General features: G+C 34.6%; 1 non-coding gene across 1 annotated transcript; it reads right to left on the reverse strand.

The window, feature by feature from the left end:
* Positions 1 to 19,625: 19,625 nt before the first annotated feature.
* On the reverse strand, positions 19,626 to 19,732 carry LOC120283227. The gene has a single exon (XR_005543222.1). It is a non-coding gene; the product is annotated as a small nucleolar RNA R71 (small nucleolar RNA).
* Positions 19,733 to 24,211: the final 4,479 nt, after the last annotated feature.

Genomic DNA, 24,211 nt, shown 5'->3' on the forward strand with positions numbered 1-24,211 from the left:
TTTCAAATACTGAAAATGGAAAGGGGGAAAATGCAAATAAAGTAAACTATATTACGGCTAGATCCAGTTAGATTCTTGTATAAGGACAACTTCAAAAGAAGTCGGCGATATTTTGTGGAGCCGAGCTTTTGTTGTGGTGTCACGCGGAGAAGAATAATTTAGGTACAGGATACCGCGAAAGCGATATTTCAAAAAATAAAAATAAAAATAAAAAATAATTGTTGATGTTAAATTTTAATTAACCTGATCATAGAGACAACAGACTGCAACGCCAAACAAACAAATACATTCATATTTTTTTTTAAAAAAAAATTATTTTCTGATGCTAGAGTCTAGACTTTGCTTATTTTTCCAGTGTATTTTGAAAAGTAAAAAATAAAAAATTTACTTAGAAATAAAATAATTACTTAGTAAATTATTTAAATTACACATTGACTCCATGGTCTTGCAAAAGTTGCATGTGACCACGAAAAGAATTGAAAATGTCACCTTTCCCGTGGCACCATGTGAATTTATATTTTATAAAATAATTACTTTTATAAAATTACGATTTTGCTATTTCTTCCTTCTTCATTGTTTCATAGTAGGACTAGCCCATTGTAACCACCAACAACTCCATCAAGTCCCTGAGAGCCTCACAAGAGTTTTGTTTGGTTTCTCTTTCTTCTTGTTTAATTTTTTCCAGTTTAACCTCACTCCTCAAAACGCTCGCATTTCTCCACACAACAAGGATTTTTTATGAATTATAAGGCTAAAGGTGATAGCTTTGTTGTTTTTCTTCATGCTATCCATGGATTCACATATATCTCTGTGTTTTTTTTTATCAATAGTTTATTTTTTGAAATTTAAAGCATTAGTGACAATGGAGTAAAAAAAAAATTGTACTTGTGTTTGTGTGGTTTGATTCATGATATGAGTGATTTACACAAGATGTCAATAGATTTAAGAAGATTTATTACCCTAGTGATTATTATGGTTTAGTTTTTTCAGGGCAGCATATTAAGCACCTTTTTCAATCTTTTATTACATGCTAATCTTCTTTAGGATATTTGTGAGATTTGTGTTTAATATCAATTGTTTTTTTTAATTACCTTTATGGATGTGAGATCTGTGTTTTCTTTGCTTAATCATATCAATTGGATTAATGGGGTAGAAAAGGTTAAGATGGTTGCAAGATACATAGATAAACGATGCAATTACATTAATTGTAGGTTTTTTTGTGCAGTATTTTTCAAATCAATTAATTTATTTTCTATTTGGAAAAAGGTGATGAAGATATAAAAAATCTTGTCTATATAACAGTCTTAAAGAAATTGTATTGCTAATTATAGTTTAAACTACAACAAATTTGATGATTAATGGTGCACCAATTAGCTTCACAAAATGTGAAATTCTCGTCAAGTATAATATTTAATGGTGTTAAATACGTCATCATAATGATCATCACCTTTGCCTTGTCGCTAAAGATATACTATGACGATATGCACATTGCCGTCACCAAATGCTAAAATTTACATGACGGCATTTACAAACATCACATTATAGCTATGTTTTTGTGACATTTATTTTTGTCATAAACTAGATTATAAAGTGTCACAAAAAATTATGGATTGTCATAAAATATGAGTTAAATGTTCAACTATTAATGACGAAAATCATCTTGTCACACTAATAAATGGCGTATGTGTTCGTCACATATTATTAAAAAATAACGTCACTAGTTGTTATTGACCATCACACAATATGAGGGAAATGTTCAACAATTCATGATGAAAAGAAGACCTTCACCCAAATAGGTGACATATATTTTTTTTTTATCACCGATTATTTAAAAATAAGGGTAAAATATCATGACGATCACCCAACTATTCCAGTGATCTTATTTTAATCACCCAACTATAAAAAATTTCAATTTGGTTATTAAACTTTGAAATTACGTTTAATTAGGTCACCCAAGCTCACGCCGTTAAAGTTGTGCTGACGTGGCGATAAATATCACCCATTTCTCGCCACATCATCACAACCACGTGGCATAAAATATTATGGGTAAAATACTTGGATGGTCACCCAACTATTCAAGTCTTCCTATTTTAGTCACCAACTATAAAAAATTTTAATTTGGTCATCTAACTTTGAAATTATTTTCAATTAGATCAGCAACGCTCACGTCGTTAACGATGTGCTAATGTGGTGATACATGTCACCCATTTTTCGCCATGTCAGCATAGCCACGTGACATAAAATATTATTTTTTTCAAGTCCATGTTACCATGTGGCTTAAGTTACCACGTAGATGGCCACGTGGACATCCACATGGCATGGAGAGCCACATACATAAACTATAATATATTATATTTGAGAGAATTAACTATGTCAATAACAGAGCATTTGAAAAAAAAAACGTTACATATAGTGATTGAATTTTATTAAAAAAAAATTGTATCAACACAAACTTCGGCAACTTACAGTAAGTTCATGTGTTGCTTCACATAAAAAGATTAGGGTACCCAAACACTTAAATTGAGAAAAAGGTAAATTACAAAATTAGTCACTAAATTATCCACCAGTTCCTATTTTAGTCACTAAACAAAAAAAAAAAATTCTATTTTGGTCACTAAACTCATGAATTGCTTTCAATTTGGTCACTGACGCCAACGTCGTTAATTGCGATCTGACATGGCTTAGCTATGTCAGCAGATATAACCACATCAGCACAGCAAATTAAAAACCTTTCTTCCTTACTTTCTTCTTCTTTCCCATTCCCCTTTCTTTCTTCTTCCTTTCCCTTTCTCTTTTAAATACTATTAGCCATGTTAGTAGGTCTGACCCTGATCTTCCTCCTGCCATGGCATCATGCAGCTGGTAAAGTACTGTTCTTCTCTTTTTCTTTTCCTCGCTCTTGTCTAGTTCCCTTTCTCCTTTCCCTTCCAAGCATTGGAATCTAATAATGTCTTATCCCATAATCATGGTGAAGATAATGAATTCCGATGGTGAAGATCATGGTGAAGATAGTGAATTCCGATGGTGGAGATGCGAAAGTTAAATTTCTGAAAAGTTTGCATTTATCAATGTTGAAGATGGTGAAGATATAAATTATTTAATTTGTTTTGTAATAATTTGGTGTAAATGATTATTAATTGAATTGAAGATTTTGCTATTTATTCTGAATTAAATGTCTTTGTATTTGATAGTGAAAAATATTTTTTTCTCCAAGATTGAGAGCTGTAAAATTATATATTGTCATCTTATGGCTGTAAAATTGCATCTTATGGCTTTCACATTTTCCTTAAAACATAATCGCATTCAAATTGCATGAAAATAATCAACACAAAATTCTGTAGATGATACATATTATTAATCAGTACTTTGGTAATGACATAATGACATTTAGAATTTTGGTAATACACAGAATTCTGTAGAAGATACAAAATAAGCAACACATAATTCTGCAGATAATACATATAAATAATGAGTACTTTGGTAATGACATCATGACATAATGATATAATGGCATTTAGAATTTTGGTAATACACAGAATTCTGCATATGACATTCAGGATTTTGGTCATTATAACCCTTACAAAATTAATCAGTATTCTCCAACCCTTATATAATGACATTCAAAATTGCTGAGAAAACACTTTTCTCATTTAAAACTGCAATTTGCATAGCCTCCCTAGTAGCAATTTTTTTACTTCATGTGCATCCTTGCTTGTTTATCTCTTGTTTACTAGAAGAGCCTTGCAGACAATTGAGACACTTTTGGGCATTGCTTCCACCTTGAGATCAATCTCTCAAATACCTTGAATGGACTTGTCTCCCTTGCTATCTATGTTGATGTGTGTTTATAACTTGAGAAGAATCCTATTAAACAATGAGATATAATGTAACTCATTAAAGCAGAAGACAATCATAGATTGGAAAAAATGTAAAGTTAATAAACCTACATCATGCATCCACCTAATAGTTTGTGCATGTGGTTGAGTAGTTCTAGTTTCTTCAAAATGAGTAGGATTCTGAGTAGGCCTCTAAGTTACAGGGAAAAAAATTTAGTACCACACACATGACAAACAAGTTTATTTAATTTTATCTCTTGACTTACAATTAGTGAAGAAGACTCCTGCATTGCCACTACATGTACATTTTGAAAACTAGATTGGCCTACAACTTTTAAAGATCCCTGTGAATAGGCCAAATAATATAAATCACCAGTGCTGAAAAATTATGAAGATAAAAATGAAAAGGATGACCAAAAAATAATACTTACATCAAACATCCACTTAACAGTTTGTGCCTGTGATTTTGTTGGTCTGGTTTCTTCAATATTACACATATGAGAGAGAGAGAGAGAGAGAGAGAGAGAGAGAGAGAGAGAATTATATGAAACCAAAGAGAAAAATTACCTCATGTCTTGCCTCCACATGAGTACTTTCAAATCCTCCTTGATTTGTAATGTGAAGAGAACCCTATGAAATAAGTGTAAAAAACATACATTGGCTTCATTGAAAATTCACCTATTGTATTGTTCTACTTGTACTATAGCTTAAAAAATTTTAACTCTATAGGGTTACCAAATGCTGAAAACCAATGCAGGACAAATATAGGAAAATTTTTTTTACCTCTCTTCCTGTATTGACTTGTACTCCTTGAGATCCAATTTGATTTATAACTTGAGAACCTTGTGAAATTAAAATATATAGGATTAATGAATGATGAAAATCAAAGCAGGACCAATGAAGAAATTATTTTTTAACCTCTTGTCCTGCATTGACTTGTAATCCTTGAAAGCTAATTTGATTTATAAGTTAAGAAGAACCCTATGAAAGTAAAATATATTGGGTTACCAAATGCTAAAGACCAATGCAGAACAAATATAGAAAATTATTTTTACCCCTTTTCCAGCATTGACTTGTACCCCTTGAGATCCAATTTGATTATAACTTGACAAAAACCCTGTGAAGGTAATATATATAGGGTTAGCAAATGCTGAAAATTAATACATGACTAATTTTAGTTTTTCCTCTTGCATTACTTTGACATGTATCCTTCTAGCTTCTGTTTGTCTTATAGTTTGTGAAGAACCCTATATGAAAGGACATACCATTCATGCAATGTATTGAACATACATGAAAGAAAAAAGGTTATTGCAAAGAAAGAATAAAATAATTATTTGGAACAGTAAACTTACATCAGGCATCCATCTGATAGTAACTGAATGTCCCGGTTGACTTGCAAATTGCCTTGGAACATTTGCACTGGCTTTCCTAACCTATAAAAAAACACAACTATGAGCAATTAATAAAGAAAAATGTGCATTCTAATTGGGTTGCAAAGAAGGTGTGTACAACTTACAGGTCATTTAGATCTTCTACTATTAGCACCAACTTCTCCCTTGCATGTCCTTACATTATGCCCTGTCTTCTCACATTTTCTACAAGTCATTTCCACTCCTGATTTGGTAATTTTAGATCGAATTGCACTGACTTCATCTATCTCTTTCCTTCTATTTTTGTGTGGCCTTCCTGGGGGCCTTCTCAGCAAGGGTGGTAAAATAGGCTCCATGTTTTCCACATGACTCCATTGTTTTGCTCCTTTGATAGGTTGAATGAAGTTGGAATAAATTCACAGCTGTGTTTCCGTGTGGTAACATGGGTGGACATATCTCTCAGGTCTTTCTTCAATTATAAACATTACTACCACTGCATGGTTACAAGGAATTCCAGTGAGATCCCATTTTCTGCAGGAACAACTTTGGACATCCAAGTTAACTATATGTTGATCTCTTGGCCCACATGAAACCTGATACTTTCCACCACTAACTTGTCTAGCCCAACACCTACCAGACTCTTCAATAATTTTGTCTACTTTCTTTTGAATTTTAGGGCATAGAATTCTTGTATACTTTTCAGCTACCTCTTTTTTCATTGTAATCCTCTGCATCAACTTGGTCCTTATTGTCTCCATCATAGTGAGCACAAGTCTTCCTCTTGCCTCCAATATATACTTATTGAATGACTCACACAGATTATTCAGCAACATGTAACACTTTATGTTTGTGGAGAAATAGGCCTTAGACCAATGCTTCGAGTCTTTATCTACTAACCATTTTTGAGCAACCTCTGATAAATTATTCATTTCCAGCATTGCATCCTCATAATCTTTTAAGTAAGTTTCTCTGGCAGCTTTCCACAGGCAATCCTTCAATGTTTTTCCTTTGTTAGTAGATTGAGAGTCAAAGTTGGTGTATAAATGCCTTACACAATTTCTATGCTCAGCATTTAGCACCAACTCAAGTAAGGCATTAACAAATCCCTGCCCAAATAGAATTCAATAAATAAAATGTTTACAAGATTAAAAGTTAAGGTTTAAATAACTAGAAAAGGTATACATGGAAAAATTATGCACCTTCTGTTTGTTTGACATGAATGACCAGTGATAGGAGTTAAAAATTGGAAAAGGTATACATGGAAAAATCTTGTATTAGCAATTGAATGAATTAGCACCAAGACTCCAAATTCTCACTCTCAACAACAGCAAATGCAAGAGGATACAAACAATCATTTGCATTAATGCCCACAGTCACCATTAAATGTCCCCTATAGTATCCTTTCAAGAAGCATGCATTAAGACTAATGATAGATCTGCAATCAAATTTGAATCCATTCTTGCAAGCTTGGAAGCAAACATACATCCTCATGAATAATCTACAATCTAGGTGACAAATTGTGGTGGTTCCTACATTGGTTTTCCTAAGTTATAAGTTTGACCCTATTGAAATTACTCAATGACACTAGCAAATTGAAATCATTCCTAACATCCTGCTATAATGAGGTGATTAAATAGTTTTGATCACTTGCAAACTTGGGTAGGTAATGAGAGGCCATCCATTTAGATGTCACATTCCTATTTTTCATTTGCTTAGGACAAGTATGTTCACTAACATAGGTTTTAATCTACCAAGTCTTATCCAAATCATCTCTAGGGTTAAATTTTGATCCCCTAATCACCCATGGTCAACCCTCTCTACATATGGCTTTAATTCTATTCTTATCATTCCTTACAAACTTTGTATTGTATTTACTCTTTCTTCCATACTGCCTTACTGCTTCCTTCAATGCCTCTCTACTAGAGAACACCATCCCTTTTGCTAATTTGGGGTTATCCATATCTGTTTGATTGTTAAATTTTGGCCATCTCTTTCTAGAACAAACACCTAGATCACCAGTGTCATCTTGACTATGCAAAGAGTCAGAGTTATCATATTTTGCGTCCTCAGTTGCATGTACATGTTGAACACCATTAAACTCCACCCTAGAACCTGGTTTTGAATTACTAGTGAGGTTTACACCACCCATATCACTCTCTAAGATTAAGTCAACATTAATTTCAGAAACCTGGTCATCATTATCCTCCATATCATAGTCACTTTCATGAAATTCTGAGTTAGAACTATCACTACTAAACCCTGACTCACAACCTACATTGCATTCAGCATTCTCACTCATTTCATCTTCTTCATAACAGTCAGACATTCTATCTCTAAGCCCTGAAAAACCCCCTGAAATACCAGAGACTGATTCATGGACATGAGTTGCATCAATTTGAAAGAATTAAGACATTCAAAGGCCCACATTGAATCAATCTATGAAACTTATTTATAATTAGAAAAACCATTCATCATTAGACATAAAGACAACACCATATTGTATAAGAAATTAAACTAATATAATAAGAAAAGGAATAAGAAAAAAGAATAAAAAAAAATCAACACATCAAATGAATGCATACATCAAAATTATCATTTGAAAGAAAATAGCATGCATTTAAACATACTCTAGTAAATTAGGGCATACAATGTATATCATAGCACAACAAAAAAATGTTTTGACAACACATTATAATATGAAATTTCTTATACATTCACTTATGTAATAGAACATGCAACAACACATTAAACCTTAAATATTTGACTTGAAAATATGCATAAAGACACAATGGCCGTAAATCAGTACTCTAAATCCTTAAACCTAATGAGATGAAATACTAAAAATTAGGGCACCGAACGAGGATGAATATTAGGAAAAGGAGAGAGGGAAGAAGTAAAAGAAATAAAACATACCTCAGGCTCCTCATCCACAAGGTCGCCACTACAATGATCTCTTACTTTATCAGCTGACTCCATGAAGGGAGGAAGATCAAGGTTAAGGTATTTGAAGGAGAAAGGGAAAGGAAGAAGAAAGAAGCAGGAAAGGGGAAGAAGAAAGAAAGAGGAAAGAGAAAGAAGAATAAAGTAAAGAAACAAGGTTTTTAATTTGTTGTGCTGACGGGGTTATCCCAGCTGACATGGCCAAGCCACGTTAGATCACCTTTAACGGCATTGGCATCAGTAACCAGATTGAAAGAAATTCATAAGTTCAGTGACAAAAATAGAATTTTTTTTTTTTGTTTAGTGACTAAAATAGGAACTGGTGGATAGTTTAGTGACTAATTATGTAATTTACCCTAAAAATAATGTCACTCGATAACTTACATCATCAAGAAATATGAGGTAAATGTTCAAATATTTATGACGAAAACATGAATGTCACATGAATAGGTGGCATAATTTTGTGCCATTAATTTTTGGAAAATAACATCATGTAATATTGTAAATATTAAATTAATCTTGACATTAGTATATTAGTCACTCGAATAGGTGACATTTATAGCATCACCAAATATTTATTAATATTTAACATTTCGTGATGTTTGCTAAATGAAAATATGACAAATAATTTTTTCATTACCCATTTACCATTCGTCATGAATATTTTAATATCTTTTTTTCATCAAGTCATTTGTTAAAAATATATAATACTACTAAAACCACTTGGTTCAAGTGATTAGTGGCACAAAAAATAAGTCTTTCGTGTGGCTTACGAAGTGGTGGGAGTTCGAATCATCGTTGGAGGAAATAACTCATGGGTGATGTCACAACCCACATGCATGCGCCATAGAGACAGGTGCTTGTTGCCCTTTTCAAAAAAAATATATATATATATATATAATACTTTATATCATAATGTGAAGGAAAACATAATAAAATGAAATCAATAGCATTTCCACACTTAGAATTTCAAATATAAAGTATCTAAATGGAATTAAGAGTAACCATGAAAAGTATAAAATATCCTTACATCTTGATAAATTTAAAATTTTTCAGAAAAAAAGACCAAGCTAGTTGATATGTGTTGCAGCTTATTCGCTAGTTTTCAATCTGATTCTTCTGATTACAATGATTTGGTTGATGAAGAACTCAGCTCACTTGAAACTGTAATAAACATTAAATAAAACAAATAACTAATTGATAAAAAAGTAAAATACATGTCATGATAAGTAAATTTATAAAAGAAATGACATTGCAAGGTATAATAAAACTAAAGCATACTATTACTAAAAAATTGTAGCGTAGGCACGTGTATTCCATAACCAACCACATTTTGAGTCATTATTTACAAATAACTAATTTAATAAAATAATAAAATAAAATCACATATGTCCAAATAGAGAAGTTTTTAGCCAATTGATTCAATAATAAAACAAAGAAATCATTATTAAAAATCAAATTTTGATTTCACCTAAAACATGTAGCAAATACTTTTTCTAAATCAAAATGATATGTTTTATACATACTTTGTTTTCTTTGTGTGAAGAAACCTAGTGGTTGTCTTAGAAGAAAATTTATGTATTATTCCTCACTCGGATAGGTAATCAAGAAAATGAACAATGGAGACAAGGGTTTTCTTTAGTGAGTTGTGAGAAGATTTGTTGAAATTTGGAGGAAATGGTTAGATTGCTCCTAATTGGTACACAATTTTAAAGGCTATTTTTGGCAAAGAATGAAGAAAATAGTAAAATTAAGGATTTGAGGAGATTTGGTGAAAGTTGGAGGAGCCAAAAAAGTAAATTTTAATTGATACAAATTTCTAGGATCATAATTGTACTAAAATTTACTTGTCGTTTTTGGCAAGAGGGGAGAAAATATGCACTTTAATCAATCTTTTGAACATCGGGGTTAACAAATTAATACTTTGCTAAAATTTTAAATTTTTAATTTACATATTACTTGTTCTTGGATTTACAATGTTGGGTATTACTTTAACAAATATTTATCTTAATTTATATATTCTAAAAAATAAGTTATATCTTACAAATTAATTGAGTAATGATTTACATAAGTTAGTGAGCTAATTAATTTATTTATTTATCCTAATTGTTTTTTATTTGCATCTTATTATCAATCTAGAATATATTTATGATTTATAAGATAAATTATTATATTTTTTATATTTGTCGTTTTAAATGATTTAGATTATTTATAATGTTTGAATTTTTTTTAAATTAATTATAAATTTTAATATAAATCTCAAATTAAATTTTAGAATATTATTATAATTTAGTCATATTCCACTAAACATATAAATATAATATAAAATAAATATAATATGAGAAAATTTCAAGTATTATTTCCTGAGGTTTTCAAACCCAGACCAAACTCGTTGATCTAACCTTGTTGGCCTGAAATCGATTTTAAGATCAATCTTATTCGACTAGAAAACCTGATTTAGAAGAACTCTAAAGCAAATCTATGACCTAGCTAGTTGGATCGGTGAACCAGTGACTTTGTTGAATTTCTTAGAGAGACTCGAATTTCAACAAGTATAATCCTTAAAATATAATTTTTAATATTTTATATACTAATTTGTAAAATATAAATATTTTTAGAGACATATACGCTTGCAAATATTTTTTTTTCCTAAAAATAATTTTTTTACACTACATAAGTTAATTTGTAAAAAATAAAAGGATGAAATAATATATGTTTTTAAATTATATGTATTAATTTATAAAAAAATTTCATATTTAAAACATGTGATACCGCAAGGTTAGGGGCCATAGCCCTCCTCCACCCGTCAATAGGTTGAGGGTGTTGCCCCCTCAGTGAACCTTGCCTTTTTTAAAAGGAAAATAGGGGATGGGGAAAGCAGAACACCCACCCCATGAGATAAGGGGATGGTCGAACACATTCTTGGTCCCCTCCTTCCACCTTTGCCAAGAACATACAAGAATTTATGTAGTTCGGTCTATGTGACCTACATCCACATGTAGGGAGACAAATTTACCTTATTCTTTCTTGAGAAAAATTGATGCAATAACTACAAGAGCCCTTAAAACCAAAATACATAATACAACCCCAAAAAATCCGGTTTGGATTGCTCGAAATAATAAATAAAAAAATGGGTTCAGTTTGTACCTACCCTCTAATTTTTTCTCCATCAGACTCCCAAAAATTTGGGTTAGGTCATAATTCAGAGGAGGGTATAAAGGAATTCAAGGTATCTCAACAATAAATACTCACATTAAAATAAAAATGATATCTCATTTATGATGAAAACTTAATGTCATGCACCAATTAAACAAATCTGATATTATGTAATTCTTTCCACTAATGCTATATATATAGGTGACACAATAAGACTATCATGAATACTTATATTTTAGTGGCATATATACACACCATGAAATAATTAAGACATACATGAAGAAATCAAATGGTCACAAATAATGTACAATGGTATTAGTGGTATTAGTGACAAAATGTCAAAAACTATCTTAAAAAAATGATGTTATATAATCATCACAAAAAATGCAATACATTGATGATGATATGAGAGTGTCACCAAATATTATTAGTATCAATAAAAATATTTCCCTCCATCTCCAATTAAAGGGAAAATTTGGCGCCACACATTGTGTGACGCTTCTATGTAACATTATCAAGCTCGTCATGTATAATATTTGATTTGTGGAATTAAGTGGAGATTTTTTATTTTCGTCACATTACATGCTCTTTTTGTGATGTATGGAAAATACTTCATATAGAAAATCATTACTAATCATCAAATTTGTTATAGTACTCATAATCATTGTTTTATAGTAAATTTTGTGATTATGTTGTTAGTGCATCTTTATCTTATCTTGTGTGTATGAGGTTTTAAATTATTTCAAACTTTTACGATATCAACTTGAAAAATTCAAACCAGATGATATAGTTTCTTAATTTATTATATATTGATAAAGTAAAGGGTGAGAAAATAAGAAATTTGATGTGTCATGTTGAAATAATAGGAAAATCTTAAGTTGCATAGTCATTTTGTTCTTTCATGTGTATGTTGGTGATTGAATGCTTTACTTTTCTTTGCTTCCCTTCTCACTTAACTTTTTAATCCTTAATTTGTTTTCCAGCATAATGTAATTGTGTTGGATGAAGATTTTTCGTTGGTTTTATCTATCGACATTGTATGACCTAGCTTAATGCTCGAAGATTATGTTGTAGATATAAAAGTCGGAATAGTTAACAAGATGACATTCTGAATTATGCTAATATGAACCATTACTCATAAGAGATGGATGTTGCAATCAATTTATTTATACATTTCTTTAGTGTTCATTTTCAAGGAATATGGCATTAAGTTTATGCATTCATTATATTCACTGAAAAATGATAAGCCATTAGGCTATTAGTGATAAGCAATTAGAAGTAAGCTTTCTATATATATATATATATATACATTTAAGGGTTTTAATGACAATATAATCAAGAAATTTTGTGTTTGTGTTTGATGTTTATATTTTTAGAGTATAGTTGAAGGCTATTGTTAGTTGCCTGCTGATGTTTATAGATTTAAAAAGATTGATTTTCTAGTAACTAATCTATATTAAAAATGGAAATTAGAGGAAAATACTAGTCTTTAGAGCCTCAAATTAAGAACTATTTTTTATTTTACTTGCACTCTTTGCTAAAGTGTTATTTGTAAACATTTATGTTTGCTTGATTTATCGTTAGTCTTTTTTTTTATCTTAACTAATTATATTGTTATGGCATCAATAGACTTTGGTTTTACTTTGTTTGTTTATTACTTAATTATAGTTTTAACTAATTATATTTTATTGTGTTGTTTGGTGTAAAATGGAACCCTACATTGATGAAAAATTGACATTGATAATGGTTACATGTGCAATGGGCAAGAGTTGTTTTATTTATTAACCATGATTTATTCTTTGATGTCATGGTAGTATAGGCTTAGAATTCCTAAAAAGCACAAGAGAGTGAAATATAATTTCTATCATGGTAGCCATGTTGTTAGGCAATTAAAATTTAGGGGATGATATTTGATTTGAACTTGACATGTATTGAGAACACTAAGATGGATAGGAATGCCTTCTATATCTTATGTAAGATGCTTGAAACCATTAGTAAGCTTTCACCACAAAAAGCATGGATATTGTGGAAATTGTAGCATTTTTTTTAGGCAATTTCTCACAATGAAAAGAATAGAGTTCTTAAAAGGGAATTTGGGAGGAGTGGTGAGATAGTGAGCAAATAGTTTGGGGGTAGTATTATAGTCTATCATCAAGTTACATAAAGTATTATTAAAGAAACTAGAGCCTTACCTGCCAATTCAAATGATGTAAGGTGAAAATGTTTTAAGGTAAAAATCAATTTATTATATAAATTTATAATAATAATAGATCATTCTTTAATTGAAAATAATTTGTGGTCTTAGTTTGACAATTCTCATGGAAATAATAGAATTGTTTAGGTGCATTGAATGAGACATACATTAAAGTCATTATATTCGACATAGGCAAGTCTAGATACAAGAATAGGAAGACAGACATTACCACAAATGTCTTAGATGTATGTTCACAAGATATGTCACTCATTTATATCTTACCTAGATGAGAAGATTATGTAGATAAAGGTTTTTTGAGATACAATATCTAGAAGATATATGCTGAAAGTGTTTAAAGGGAAATAAATATGCAAAGTATAAAATATTAGTAGGTTTAGAGTAGGAAAAATTACCTATAAGTCCCTGGGAAGTTTCATACTTCTCAGACAATCCCTTTAACATTTCAAAATTCCATACAGTCTCTCTTTTTTTTTAGTTGTTTAATTTTAGTCCCTACCGTTATCATAAGTGCTTGAACATGCATATTTTATACATCATTTGCACTACATCTAGTATGAAATTTCTATGTTTAGCACCAAACTAGTACAAAAGTGCATTCTTTTGTTCACCATAGGATCTAATTGCATTTCAGGGCCAAAGAAGGGAATATTGAGGCCATTTGAGGCAGATCAGACCAAAATACAACTTCCAGAATATCACCACAGCCTCATCACTACTGCGGTCTGATCATGCTAGTGTGTAAATCCACATGAAGACATCACAGGAGCCACAATGGTCGTTGTGTATATAATGCCCATGGTCAATGCACGCAACGCCCAGAACTAGACCGTGATAGGATGTGACTTATGGCCCAAGAAATTAACTTTGATTACAATGGCCATTGTGACCCTATGGCAGACTTGGGCTATAAATAACCTTTGGTTTTACAATATAAGGGGATTCTTTTGCCAAATTTGTTTAGAGACACTCGGATTTCTGCAAAGTATTGCGGCTGGATACAAGGCTTAACCTGATTTCAGTCAATTCTGGAGGATTTCTCAAGAGATAGTCAACACATATTGATAGTGGAGGGGACAAGAAGAGATTCGGCACCGTCTTGACATCCTTGGGATCTTCTCAACTTCAACCATTGGAAAACTATTGGAGGGAGTTAGTTTTAGGGTTTTTTATATCTTTCTTGTGGATTCTTTATTATTTATCCTTAAGAAGATCCAATTCGGGAAGAATTGTATGTCGATGTATCTAGTCTTTTTCTTGTGAATGTTAACTTCCATTGGCAATATATTTTCATTCTAGTTGATTGTGATTCACTACATGTCTGCTCATTGATTCATATGTTGATGTTGTAAGGAAGAGATTCTCATTCATTAGAACATCCATGCTTTTTAAGATCTATGCATGCACTAAGAGATTAAGTATTGCTAGATTTCTCGATTAGGGTTTGATTATCCTTTTAGAGGAGTTCTTAATGTTATGGCGAACATAGGAGGCTGGGTGGAAAAGATTCCATCTTAAGTTCCTACTGCTTTAGACCTGGTTGCCAAGAGATTGGGATCAGTAGGCCTCTGAATTCCTCCGGTTCATCACTGGATAACATTGTTAATATCAATCTCACATCACAAGTAATTACTAAGGGACTCCCCATATGAGAACCCACTCTTTCCAATTTCACTTCACAAGCCTCAATTTTATTTTAATAATTAGTTTATAAAAGTAGATTTAAAAAAAAAAACACCATAGATGTTAGGCTATTGATTGAGCGAAAAGGAAGTAATAAGAGCCTTTCGCCATTCCCTGAGGAATGCCACCCTCGTGCTCACCCACGAGTTATTACTTGACGACCAGTATACTTATCGTGTTACACGTACCAAACAATTCATGTGGTTGGTGTGTGTCACGTTATCTTCATTAGTTTGTTTCCTGTGTATTACCACAAATGCCCCTAAGAGACAAAATCAAAATTTCTAGGTTTTCATTTTCCCGCTAAGTCACATTTTCTTTTGGTGATGTGTATGGCCAAAATCTAAAGAAGCTTCCCTGTCAATTTTTTGCTCTCCTTCTTCTTCTTTTGCTCCTCCTCCTCCTCCTTATTGTAGTTCTTTTTCTTATTCTTCTTCTTTTGGATGTTGTAGAACCACCTATTGTTCATGTTCTTGTTCTTATTCTTCCTAGGAGCTCAAACTCCCTCCAAGTCCTTTTTATCTTTTTCTTCTATCTTCTTCTTCTTAATATATTTCTTAGGTTTTCCTTTGTCTCAACTTTCATAGTAAATGTTATACTAACAGCGAGAACCTTATGGGTTTTTCCAAATGTCATGCAGGTGTTTATCATCAATGAAAATTTTTCGTGATGTGGCTCATTAAAAAGAAGAACGTGTACTTCAATTCATCTTGCTGAGCTTATGGGAGACCGTCATGGTTGAGATATGTAAGCTTTGAGTACTAGATGCTTCTTATGTAAGTGTAAAGTTCGAGACACCTAACTCATACAGAATGATTTTCCCAATTGAGTTAGATGTAGACTTTTAATGCATGTGCTGGATATACCATATCTTCAAGAAGAATGTCGTGGGCATCATCATCGAGAAAGTGAGTAGAGAAACAAATGAAAATTCAAGCTCCTTATTACCATCGTAATTCACCAATAATGCTGGTGCTTGTTACTTTTATTATGATCCTGTGTATTACACTGATGTTTCTATGTATTACTTTAAGTTTTTGTGTATTATTAATACTTTTTGTGTATTACAACTCATTTGTGTTCAAAATACACAATTGATATGTATCAGTTTATGTTCCTGCTTACATTTTGCATTATCAGTCTATTGTACATCGTTTGTGACTTGTTCTTCTCCTTGTGTCGTGCATTGTGACACAGGGAGTCTTTCTCAAAAAGTATGAAAGCCAATGTTAAGACTTTTTTGTCTTAACATCCTCCCTCAGGGAGCTTAGTAGTATTGGTTATTCCCAAACAAATAATGGATAGTCATTAAAATTAGGCCAATGTTTTGAGAATGCAGAGCATTTCAAAAATGGCCTACGTAACATCATCATAAGATAAAACTTTTCCTTTATCTTTATAAAAAATGATAAACTCTGAGTAACTGTCAAATGCGTTGTTTCGGATTGCAGTAGCTTGTGTATGCTTCAAAAGAAGGAAATGTAGACACGTTTTGGGTGAAGACAATGCAAGCAATGCTCATTTGTGGTGGAGGCATTGGTACGACAGCTCACCTGAAAGCTAGTAAGAAGTAGGTTTGTGATCGTGTTACGTAAAAAATAAAGGAGCGGTCATTGTATAGAGTTGTGATATATAGAAGGACATATTATGGGATTATGATGTTCGTATCTTGTACAATCATGCTTAGATGGGGAAGGAGGTTGCTAGGGCCTCCATTCATGGCAGTGAGGAAAATAGTTATGATTTTCTTCTCTGGTATGTACAAAAAGTGGCTGTGACGAATCATGGTAGCATCGTCACTATTGAGAATGATGGGGAGTGGTTTAAGAGCATTTTTTTTTCTCTTTTCACCCTTGTGTGTTAGGGTTCAAGCTGGTGTGTGTTAAGAATGTGAAGTGTTCTTTCCTTACGATGAGCATTACTTTTATCAGGTTTAAGTGCTAATACATGTGTATTTGTTTTCTTTTGCGCATGTAGGGTTGTGAAGCTAAGTATTAAGAAAAGAAGCCAAAAGTAGATCGTGAACGCATTATTTGGTGGAATTTTGGAAGGAACAAACCCGAAGACACAAGTGGGGCTTTAAGATACGTGAATGTATGCCAACCTCCATGTATTCAAGTCATTACAATGAGTTGGAGGGGCACGTAGGCAGTCACATTTGCGTATCCTGAATTGTGCATTGATAGCAAAATCTTCACCAATGAGGCCTTTGATTGAAGAAGAGTTGTGATCTACGGCATAAACGTGTGCCTGTTTATGTTGCCTCGATGAAAAGTGTGGAATTGAGAGTGTTTTGGTGGAGTACTGTAGCAGATTACTTTAGCAAAACACTATAGCAATACACTGTAGCAGTAACTGTTCACAACCGGCCGAAAATCAGGTTTCTAGAGAATCCACACGGGCATGTGGAAATTCCCCACACCCGTGTGGAAATTCCACAGGCCCATGTGAAAAATCCACATGGGCATGTGGATGCCCGATTCCAGCCCTATTTAAGCCAAGGTTCAGCACGATTTTGGGAAAAATCTTTCACTCTTCTCTCCAACTTTTCTCCATCTTTTGAGAGGCCATCGGCTAGGGTTTTGAGAGGCTTTGGCAAGTCTTTGGAGTAGTTCTACGGATTCGACACGGCGCTTTGCTTGGAAGAATGTTATTGGGGGAGCTTTCGTCGGCATCGATCCGGTGAGGTGTGCCCTAGGCCTGACAAGGGGATCTTTGGAGAAGACGAGGCTACTCCACAAGACCATCGACATGACTACCGAGGAGTTTTTCCTATGGATTACTTGTTTTTGCTTTCGATTTCATTAATAATTGTGTCTTGCTCCATGGAGAGCTAAACCCCTTAGTGAGTACTTGGATTTTGTAAACCCTAGGATGTTAATGTTTCTTTGACCTTTTATTATGCCTTCCTTAATTGATGTATTTAATTGAGTTTCAATCTTGAATGCTTGTTGAATGATTTCTCACTTAGAGTGACACTAGGGTTGGGAGTTCATCTTGGTAATTTTGTGGATGGGTGACACGCCATGAGGGTTAGACAAAGCTAGATTGGAGAGGGCTAAGAGGGTGAGTTGAGAGGTAGCGGAGCGTCTCCTTTCCCCTTCAGTGTGATTTATCCTACCTCCAATTCATAGAGTTCTTTGCGGTTACAATAGAGTGAAGAACTAAAGGATGAACTCCGCTGGGGCTTAGTTGCGCGAGCAACAGAGTGAAGCGTTGAAGTGACTTTAGTATCTGGGGCTTAATTGTGACTAGGGGTCTTTCTCCTGGACCAAAGGGTTAGATCTACACATAGGAATAGGGTTTATCACTTGGAATCCCTAAAACTCCATGCAAATTTGCACAGTGTTAGATGTTGAGACTGAGTCATTTCTCTACCTGGACATAGTGTAGAGTTAATCACGGTTGACCTTAGGTTTGGGACCGTGTGCTTTAGGATTTCCACGACTCATTTAGTATTAGTTAGGAAGCATAATAGTAGGTCTTGCACTTGAAATATTAGTCCTAGGGGGAGCATTGTCCGAGTACCCCACTTCTATCGATTGCCTTTCATCTCACTTACTTGGGCCTCTCATCCTTGTTTCTTTTGTTTCTGCTTACATTACACTTTATCAACACAATCATTATTCATCTTTGGTTGGTTAAGTAGCAATTTTAGTATTTTTATTCCCTACTCTCTGTGGAGACAATACCCCTCACTTGGGATTTATTACTTCGACAAACCTGTACACTTGTGGGTCACACGCAAGGGGCGTTGTCAAGTTTTTGGCGTCGTTGTTGGGGAGTAGGCGTTTAGAGATACTTTACACTTTGTTATCTTAGCCATTCATCATTCATTCTACTTCACATCTTCTTATTCTATCATCGTCCTGATTTGTTTTCTTTATTTTGGTGCAGCTCCAGGTTATGACCCGAGGAAACCCTTCGATATTAATTGAAGGTGATCCTCAACTTGAACATGCACTCAGAAGAAAGGGTAAAGAACTTGTGTAAGAACCGTCGAATCTAGCTGAAGTGGAAGTTGAAGGGTCTGATAACATGGCAGAACAGAATAAACAACAGAGAACACTTTCTGATTACGCCAGACCATCAGTATTGGGGACACAATCTAGCATTATGCGGCCCCCGATTACAGCTCTAAACTTTGAGCTAAAGCCAGCATTCATCCAAATGATACAGTAGTCGCCGCAGTTCAATGGTTTGGCCGATGAGGATCCAAACAACCATATTAAAAACTTCTTGGAAGTTTGTGACATGCTAAAGATTAACGGTGCTACGAATGATGCTATAAGATAGAGGGCTTTCCTATTCTCTCTAAAAGGAAGAGCAAAGCGGTGGCTACATTCTTTACCATGAGTATCCATCACGGCATGGAATGAAATGGTCGAAGCTTTTCTTGCAAGGTACTTCGCTCAGGGGAAATCGGCGAAGCTTCGTAATAAAATATCATCGTTTGTTCAGATTGATCTTGAATCCTTGTTTGAGACATGGGAGCGATTCAAGGACCTCTTGCGGAAGTGTCCACAGCATGGTTTCCGCGAACGGATGATCATTCAAACTTTTTACAATGGGTTTGATCCAAGTACAAGACAACTTCTAGATATCGCCGCAGTAGGTATAATAGTGAACAAGATCCCTGAAGAAGCCCGACAGTTGGTAGAGGAAACGTCCATAAATAGCTACCAATGGAATGCAAGGGAAAAGAAAAAAGTGGCAGGACTCCATGAAATTGATGCGGTTACATCCTTAGCAGCCCAAGTAGAGGCATTGAGCAAGAAATTGGATACATTGACTTCACCAAGGGTGGCCGCGATCATGAGTTATGATAGTTGTGGGGGTTCACATATCCCGTCTGATTGTCCTATTTCAATTGCTACTTCAGCCCTGACTGAACAAGTAGACTTTGTGGACAATTCAGGAAGGGTACAAGGGAATCCTTATAGCAACACTGACAACCAAGGATGGAGGAACCACCCCAATTTCTCATGGAGTAACCAAGGGTAGCAAAAGGCCATAGCACCACCAGGTTTTCAACAACAACAAGTCCCGAACATGGAGAATAGAGTTTCAGGCTTGGAAACCCAGATGACTGACTTAGAGAAAGCCTTGACTAGATTTGTGCAATCATCGGATACATGGTTCCAATCGGTCGAAGTTACACTTCGCAACCATACCGCTACATTGCACAATCTAGAAAATCAAGTGGGGCAAATTGCAAAATCTCTATCAGAGAGACCACAAGGAAGCTTGCCGAGTAATACCGAGACTAATCTGAGAGAACATGTGAAGGTGATCACTTTGAGAAGTGGTCGTGAGATTGAAGGTAGGCTTCCAAGTGAGAAGACCAATGTTGAAGCACCCGAGATCGTGGAGGTTGAGAAGAGAGCTAACAAAGAGAAGGAGGTGGCACCCCCACCTTGCAAGCCAAGAATCCCGTATCTTTCAAGATTGAAGAACAACCAAAATCATGAGCAATACAAGAATTTTTTGGATCTATTTAAGCAATTGCACATCAACATTCCTTTTGTGGAGGCGTTGCCTCAAATGCCTCAGTATACCAAGTTCTTGAAAGATCTTTTGACCAACAAGAAGAAGTTGGAGGAGAGTGCATCGGTGATCTTAGATGCCTCTGGTTCGGCGGTGTTGCAAAAGAATATGCTGAAAAAGAAGAAAGACCCCGGAAGTTTTATGATTCCGTGCAACATTGGCAATTTAGGTGAAGAGATGGCCTTGGCGGATTCAGGGGCTAGTATGAATGTCATGCCATACTCGTTCTTTCAGAAGCTAGGCTTAGGAGATCCTAGACCCACTCGGATGACATTGCAATTGGCGGACCGAACGGTGAGAGATCAGAGGGGCATCAATAAAGACGCACTTGTCAAGGTGGACAAGTATATTTCCTGTAGACTTCGTAGTGTTGGATGTCGATGAGGATGTAGATGTTCCTTTGATACTTGGGAGACCATTCTTGCGCACTTCCAAGGCATTTATCGACATGAACGGCAGGGAGTTGACACTAAGGGTTGGAGATCACAAGCCCACATACCACCTCACCAAAGCCATTCGACATTCTCTCAACTTTGATGATACTCTTTATTTTCTTGACACTACCGATGAACTAATCGATGAATATGTGCAGAAAATGTTGAATCCAAACCAAGAAATGGAGAACGAAGAGGTGATGATGTTTGGTCTAGAGGGGAAGATACCATCTACTCCAGGGATCGTGAAGAAGATGCTCCGGAAGATGAAGCGAACGAGGAGACGCCGCAAGAAACGACCCAAGGCTGTTAGGGATGTGCAAGAACGGAACAAGGGTAACAAACCCTTAAGTGGTAACAACCTCGACAACTCTCCCTCTACCTTCAAAAAGCTATGTTCATCATGTTTCCAATTCATGGGTAAGAGGGAAACCTTGATTTATGAGCCCCCGTGAGGTAAGACAAGGTACGTCAAGCTAAGTGACGTTAAACAAGCGCTTCTTGGGAGGCAACCCAAGTTTTTACTGTTTTCCTAGTTTTTAGTTTAGTGTTTGCATGAATAATGCTTTAAATATTGGTGTCTTGATTTTTAGATGCTATTACTGTGATTTTCTCGTGGATATTTTGGTGTTATCGTGTGCTTAAATGTTTATGGCGAAGTTGTTGGTCATTTGAGCGAGTTTTTTCGTGTTTATCCCTGGAATACTTTACATGATAAGGCAGGCTATGAGTGTATTGATATGTTTAGGAATTTTCTGCAGAGCCTGCATAGTTTTCTAAGGCATCCAGAGAAAACGCACGACCGTGGGGAATTTTCATACGGCCGTGGGTCTTTACTGCAAGCTCATCCAGAGAGGACACAGGGGCGTGGAAATTCCACAATCAGTACTGTAGCAAATCACTGTAGTAAATCACTATAACGATTACTGTTAAAATTACTATATTTATCTTGAATTGGTCTAAGGGTTTTGTGAATGCCATCATGAGAGTCTTTCCCACCTCGCCACATGGTTACTAGATATGACATTTGGAGGCGAACTTTATGAATGCCAATGCTAGACTCGGGAAAGTACTCAAAGATGAGAATTGGCCATTAGTCATCAAAATTTTATACATTTACACATCAAAAGAATTCAATGATGCAGTCAGTAAACTCGCAAGTCCAACTAATTGTTTAAGGGTGTACGATAGTGCGAGATGTACTCTAATGTGTTGGAGTCTTTCAAAGGCTATATCAAAGAGATACATCATCTGCCGGTGACAAGCATGGTTGATTCCATAAGATTAGCCTTCATGTGCACATAAATAGCTTTTCAGTGTAATGTTGTGTGTTACTGTGTATTATTAAACGTTTGTATGTATTCTCATGCATTTGTCTGTAATATCACTCGTTGCCATGTATTATATTAAGTTGTTGTTTATTAAATTAGGTTTAACTTTACAGGATTTATATTGTATGTATTATATACAGTTAATGTGTAGTTGGTATATTCATCCTTAGGTTTAAACTTATGAATATGTTGCTAGAGAGTGACGCTGACTATAAAACAGGTGGGATATATACCTTTGCCTTAAGATACACAGGAAGGTTGAAGAAATTGAAGAAGTCAGTTGCTTTCTAAGGGTGGGTCAATCCAATGCTGACACATATGAAGTGGTTGATGATTACAATAGCGCTGCCAGCTTGCGGATCTGGAATTGCTCTTATAGGAGATGGGAAGTGCATGGTCTACCGTACAAGAATGCATGTGTTGCAACTATACAAATAGACATGAATACGCACAGTTATGTAGATGATTATTTCACAGTCGTATAGCATCGTCGTGTATATGCGGAAGCTATATATCCAATCCTTCACCGTAACAAGCCATGTGATGATAATGGTGAACTCTGTATTAGAATGCCAATAACAAATAAATGACCCTGCTCTTAGCAAATGAAGAGAATCGAGTCACAGGCTTTCAAAGTCCATGATTTACACTGTAGTCAGTGCCATCAAGTTAGCCATAATCATCATTCATGTAATGCAGTCATAGCAAACTGAACTCTTTATGCATAATATGGGGGAGGGGGAAGAGGGTTTAACATAGATCGTTCTCGTTTAATATATACATTTCCAGGGTATTATTAGCAGTTCCTATCATCAATTGTGTAGTTTTGTTTGTATTTTAGTAATAGTTTGTATGTCTATGCATTGTTATGTGTACTGTGAAAGTGTAAAAATATAATTATCTGTTTTGGTAACACTACTACCTTATTATAAATGTTTATGGAATTTAATTACAATACAAGAGAGAAACGCAGTAACATCGGCATGCATTGTTAGGTGCAACATCCACCCTAGCATTATTGGCATCATCCTTCGTTGTATTAACTTCTGCGACATTCTTGTTTGGTGCAGCATCCTTCTCCTCCGTTGCATCCTACCGGGCAGCGTTCTCTTCCCCAACAACAATCTCCTCCTTCTTGGCAGCATCCTTCTCCGTTGGGGCAATCTCTTATCAGGCGTTGACTTTTTCCTGGCGGCGTCCTTCACAGTGGCAGCATCCTTCATCACATGTTCAGTTGGTATAACTTTCCTGAGCATATCGTTGACCAGTATCCATGTAACGTAGTAGAGCCACATGAATGGGAGATCCAACCATGGTATATCTAGCTTCTCTCACTTCAAAATTTTCTCCATATAGCACACCATTAAAACTAGACAGGTAATGCTTTTGGGTTCCTATTGTGAGCACAACCAGTCATACTCCAAAGGTAGTTCTTTAAATTTGTTGTGTCCTGTATTAATTTTGATGCATAGTTCAAAGAGCTCCTATTTAAACATGACAAATATTTATTACTAAGGAGACAATAAAATGAGATTAAAAACCTCAAAACTATACTGATGATACATATTATGGCCACGATGTCAGTGTCATATATGTGCAACATAAGGAAGGAATATTGAATATATTTTTGTGTTGTATTGTCAAGGGTAGGCAGATGAAAATAGCCGTTGAGGACGATGGGCATCAGAATAATTTCAACCTT

The sequence above is a fragment of the Dioscorea cayenensis genome, chromosome 18, assembly GCF_009730915.1.
Source record: "Dioscorea cayenensis subsp. rotundata cultivar TDr96_F1 chromosome 18, TDr96_F1_v2_PseudoChromosome.rev07_lg8_w22 25.fasta, whole genome shotgun sequence".
Taxonomy (NCBI): Eukaryota; Viridiplantae; Streptophyta; class Magnoliopsida; order Dioscoreales; family Dioscoreaceae; genus Dioscorea; species Dioscorea cayenensis.